Source organism: Lithobates pipiens, unplaced genomic scaffold, assembly GCF_037356315.1.
Source record: "Lithobates pipiens isolate NorthernLeopardFrog02 unplaced genomic scaffold, aLitPip1_a1.2 Scaffold_51, whole genome shotgun sequence".
NCBI classification, from domain to species: Eukaryota; Metazoa; Chordata; class Amphibia; order Anura; family Ranidae; genus Lithobates; species Lithobates pipiens.
Genome location: NW_027507874.1, coordinates 197,450 through 203,567, shown reverse-complemented (window position 1 = coordinate 203,567; position 6,118 = coordinate 197,450).

Genomic DNA, 6,118 nt, shown 5'->3' with positions numbered 1-6,118 from the left:
ATTAGAGAACAGTATCATCTGTGACATAATTTGTTGCTGTGTGAACAGATCCTTAACATCTCCTATAAATGCACAACAAAACATATGTATTGTGCATTTTGTTTGCACCAATGCCATTCTATGAGATTCAAAATGCCCCAGAACACACAAATCTGCCCAAATTGAACTACAAAAGTAATTTTGTGACCTTTATTTCCCTTCAAATATAGTTCATTAGATTTTGACAAGGAGTAGGTTACATACATTGTTGTGAAAGAAGGTATACAGTCTTGGTAATGATTACTAGCAACCCTTACTACTGAAAAAGGGGGGGGGGGGTGAAAAAAAGTTTAGAGGAGAAGGGGGGGACCTAGGAGCAGGTAGAAGAAGAAGGGATACGGATAATTTGTGGAATTTGTGGAGCGAGGGGAAATCGAAAAGGGACAGCTGGAGACTGTTCCCCTTCGGTGGCCCCAGTCCAAACCCTGAAAAGAGTAGCAAAATTAATAACATTAATAAAACACATGTAAACCTGTTAGCTGTACTGGCAAAATTGTGATCTTATGTGCATTGGAGGTGTCTGAGCAGGATCAGGTAGAGATATCTTTGTGAGGTGGGTCTTGAGAGATGGATAGGTTTGGTTGTAGGTCATGTGGTGGTTTAGTGGTTTAAATGAGTCCATTTTCGGTAAATGAGAAGGGAGGTGAATTTAAGTAGGTTTTTTCTGAAGGTGTCAGACAGCAATTGATAAAGGATGACCATCTTTTTTTAAATTTGATATTGGGCCATTTTTTGTGGAGCATGGCATCCAATTTTTCTTAAAATAGCAGGGTTTTGAGAGTTCTTATCATTTCGGATATGGTCAGAGGTGTGGGAGAGATCCAATGGTTGAAGATGTTCCTGCAGGCTATGAGTAGCGTTAGGAGGGTCCATTGAAGGTTTTCTTGGGGTATTAAATTGGAGGGAGCTTGGGATACGTTTTTTGTTGATGGGTATCCGAACAAAAGAAGCATAGGGTCTTTCTCAGGAAATAAATTAGTCACTTTTTGTATGAACTTAAGGATTGTGGACTAGTAGGTGTCGATCAGTGGATAGAGCCAGAGGCGGTGGAGTAGAGATGGTTTGTGGAGTGAGCACCATGGGCAGGAAGCTTCTGTGGTGGAGGGGTGCTTTGATGAAAATGGGTAGTAGGCCCTGTGCATCAACTTGAATTCAGTTTCTCTCCAGGATTTGTTTGGTATAATGTTTCTGGTGATCCTGTAGTCGGTTATGATGTTATCTATGTTGGCTTGACCCGGTAAATCTGTTATCCAGGATTTGATTGAGGTGTTGTGTATGGGTTTGGTATATTTCCTGTTGAGAGGGTGGTAAATGTCTGTGATACAGTGTCTATATTCCGCAAGTAGCTTGTCCAGAAAAGATTGTTGGAATTTAATTTGTGACTTTTTTGAGCTTCAGGGGTTTGGCTTCAGGCGTTTAGGAGAGGAGATGTGGACCATCACTATAGTGATGCATTGATTTTTTTTCTCCCTGAGCTTTGCATGTGAATGGGGTCTTAGGAAACCACTGCACCTGCCATCCCCTTCTCTCAGCTCCCACTGCACCCTCTTTCTCTCGCCACTTACACCCTCCCCCTCTCTCACCACCAACCAAACCTGTAGTCCCCTCTTTCTCACCACCTCTTGCAGCAGCATTTTTTTGTTTACCAACCACTGCTTCTGCACCCACCTTCTCTCACCTTTTGCTTCACCTACACCCACCCTTTTTTCACCACCCACCACACCTGAACCCCACTATTCTCACCACCCACCTGCTTACACTCCCCATTCTCACACCACCCAACTGTGCCCGCTGTCCCTTCTCTCATCTCCTACTGCTTCTGCACTCTCCTCCACTTATCACATCTGAACCTCTTCCCCCATCTCTCAGCACCCACCATGCTTGAAGCCCTCCTTTCTCTCAGCACTCACTGCACAGGCAGCCCCACTTCCCTCTGCACCCACCCTGACAGCACCCCCTTCTCTCAGTACCCACTCACCACCCTTCATACATACCTGCATCCCACCCTCTCTCACCATCCACTATGCCTGCACACCACCTTTTCTCACCACCCCTGCAAACAACATTCTTTCCCCACCCACCATGCCTGCAGCCCACCTTCTCTCACCACCCACCATGCCTGCAGAACACATTCTCACATTCTCTCACAACCCACCATGCCTACACAACACCTTCTTTCCCCACCAATAATCTTCTCTCACCACCCTCCACACCAACTTATTTTCCCACAAACCATGCCTGCACACCACCTTCTCTTTCCCCACCCACCACTTTCTTTCCCCACCCACCATGCCTGCACACCACCTTCTCTGTCCCCACCCACCACTTTCTTTCCCCACCCACCATGCCTGCACACCACCTTCTCTCCTGACCCTAATGCCTGAACACCACCTTTTTTACCCACCCACCACACTATCTTCTTTCCCTAGCCATCATGCCTGCAGCCACCTTCTCTCACCACCCACCACATCTGCAGCCACCTTCTCTCACCACCCACCACACCTGCTTACCACCTTCTTTCCCTAGCCACCATGCCTTCAGCCCACCTTCTTTTACCATCCACCTTTCCTGCAGCCCACCTTTTTTCACCACCCACGTCTGTAGCCCACCTTTGCTCATCAACCATGTCTGGAGATCACCTCCTCTCACCTCCTCTCACCATCAGCCCACCACACCTGCACACCACCTTCTTTCCTTAGCCACCATGCCTGCAGGCCACATTCTCTTACCACATATGCAGCCCACCTTCTCTCACCACCCACTATGTCTGAAGACCACTTTCTTCCACCACTCACCAAGCCTGCACACCACCTTCTTTCCCCCACCGACCACACCTGCAGCCCAATTTCTCTCCCTACCCATCTCCCTTCCACCACTTTATCTGTGGTCTGCCAGTAACCACCTCACCTGTGCGCACTTACCTCCAATCCTAACTACACGCTTGCACTACACACTACACTCCTTTCTCACCACTGTACCTGTCCACCTGCATGCCACCTCCACCTTTTCTCTCTAATACATCAGCCCCCCACTCTCACCCAATGCCTACAGCCCTCCCTCTGCTCTTACCGCCAAACTTTCACCCCCAACACCAATGTGTATGCAGATATTCTCTCTCCCCAACTAACCCCAAACACCCACCCCACCCTGCATTTGCAATTCCGCACCTGCAGGCCTCTCCCCCCCCCCAATGCCTACACTCTCCTACTCTCATCACTATGCCTCTATCCCCTCTCTCACAATTGTAACTTCTCCCCACTCTCACTTAGTGCCTGCACATGGCACTCTAATCAAAACCCATGCATCAGCATTACCACCACCACCTCATGCATAGACCCATCTCAACATATCTGGGCAAGTAAGCATATTGTGAACTTTGTCAAGTTGTTAAGCTAAATGTAGTTGCTGGCTATACTGTAGCCAGTGGAGTAGTTATATTGTTTTTTTTTTTTTTCTGGTCAGGGCTTTCTAAGCTGAGTATTTGATTTCTCCTAGTACTAATATCACTGGAAAACACACAAAACACAAAATATTGAGAATATTCCCCACTGATCCCAGCACCCACAGAGGTGAGTCAAAGATAATACTAATTACAAGCTGCTATCATACAAAAGATAAATCACAAAATTATATAGTATATAACATTCATTAACCTATTGTCCCATATATACCATATTGACAGCTCTAAATACATTTTAATCTATTAATTATTCGTGACGAAGTGCCTGTTAACCCTCAGTGTTCTGGAGAGTGCGTTACCATAAGGGGTGTCACCGGCTGTCAAGCTTTTTACGCACTGGTGGTTTTATCTTGGAGATGGACTTTCTTTTCTGTTTTTCCAACGGGTGAATGTTTCAACTGAAATCTCATCCTTATATGCTTGGGACTTTTCAAGGACATTTCTGTGGTTCTATTTGTAATCATGGGATTATCACCCTCTTAAAGTTATTATTTTGTTTTTTTATTTAGCGCTGTCAATATGGTATATATGGGACAATAGGTTAATGAATGTTATATACTATATAATTTTGTTATTTGATTTCTCCTACCTGATTCGAGGAGAAGCTTCCAGAATACAGGACAGGTAGATTCAAATATCCAGTTATGAATATTTATCATGTATCCGCCAATCCCTGGAAGGGGGTGTCTAGAAGGTGGATGGGGAGGTGATAATTGGGGGGATGTTTGGGAGGCTTTTCCAGATGGGTCTTCCTCTGCTAGGAGGGTTCCTTTTCTCCTGGGTAGGGATGAGCTGAACACCCACCATTTTGGTTCGCACCAGAACCTACGAACGGACCGAAAATTCGTCCAAACTTTAGAACCCCATTAAAGTCTATGGGACTTGAACGTTCAAAATCAAAAGTGCTAATTTTAAAGGCTAATATGCAAGATATTGTCCTAAAAAGGTTTTCGGGACCCGTCCCCTTCTCTAGGGGACATGGATCAATTCAAATTTTTTTTTTAAAAACTGATGTTTTTTCAGAACTGATTTTAATGATGATTAAATTGAAAAAAAAAGTGAAATATTCCTTTAAATGTCGTGCCTGGGGTGGGTGTCTATAGTATGCCTGTGAAGTGTCACGTGTTTCCCGTGTTTAGAACAGTTCCTGCACAAAATGACATTTAACAGAAAAAAAGTCATTTAAAACTGCTTGCGGTTTTAATGTAATATCTGGTTCTGGCAATATGGATGAAAATCATTGAGAAAAATGGCATGGGTAGCCCCCCTGCCCATTACCAGCCCCTTTGGGTCTTGTACGGATATTAAGGGGAACCCCGTACCCAAATTAAAAAAAGGAAAGGCGTGGGGCCCCCAGGTCCTATATACTCAGAACAGCAGTATACAGGCGGTGCAAACAAGACAGGGACTGTTTGTAGAATCTTTTTGTAATTTTGAACTGGTACATTTTTAAAATGTAGCTCCAGTCAAAAAATCTATTTTTAAGGTTTTTGGAAACCATAGGGAAGGGTTATCACCCCTGTATAATTTGTTTTGCCGTCCGTCTTTTTTCATCTCACTTCCTGTTGTCTCCTTCTGTTTGCAAGTAGGAGACGTTTGTAAGTTGGATGTTTGAAAGTAGGGGCCTGCCCTATATGCTCTGCAGAAATTTGCCTAAGGTGTTGGGGTTGCCACAACACTGTGAGCCCTCAAATTAACTCTTGGTGGGCGCTGGAACGCCCTGCTGTGAACTATTATATCAAGAATTGTAATTACATGCCATTTTTGAACAGTGGTAGAAAAATTGGGCCTTTGGTGGTGGTGCTGGAACGGGCCCTGCTGTGAAATATTATATCAAGAATTGTAATTACATGCACCTATTAAACAGGGGCTGAAAAATTGTGCCTTAGCCACTGGTGCTGGTGCCAAGACACTGCAACCCCTTACAGATACTCTAGTTTGAGCGCAGGAATGAGCCCTGCTGCAAAGTATTGCATCAAAAATTGTAATTACACGCCCCTGTTAAACAAGGGCTGAAAAATTGGGCCTTAGGCACTGGTGCTGGTGCCAATACACTGCAACCCCTCACAGATACTCTAGTTGGAGTGCAGGAATGAGCCCTGCTGCAAAGTATTGCATCAAAAATTGTAATTACATGCCCCTTTTAAACAGCCCACAGTTAAACAGGGGCTGAAAAATTGGGCCTTAGCCACTGGTGGCGGTGCCCAGAACCAAAAATGTTCTTCCAAGCTCTCAGCAGAATCATTGAGGAGGAAGAGGATAGTCAGTCAGCATAGCAGGATAGTCACTCAGCATCAGCATAGGCAGTCTTGAAGGGATGTGACATTTAAAAAAAAAAATGTATTCAGTTACATCAGCTTCAGGTGCTTGGTAGCTGGTGGTGATCCAAGACTGATTCATTTTTAAGAAGGTCAGTCGATCAACCGAGTCGGTGGACAGGCGCACCCTGTGATCGGTTACAATGCCTCCAGCACCACTGAATGTGCGTTCCAAAAGAACACTTATTGCAGGACAGGCCAGTAGCTCAATTGCATACTGTGCAAGCTCTGGCCAGTGATCCATCCTCAAGACCCAGTAAGCCAGAGGATTTTCGGTGGGAAAGGTGTCCAAGTCTGATCT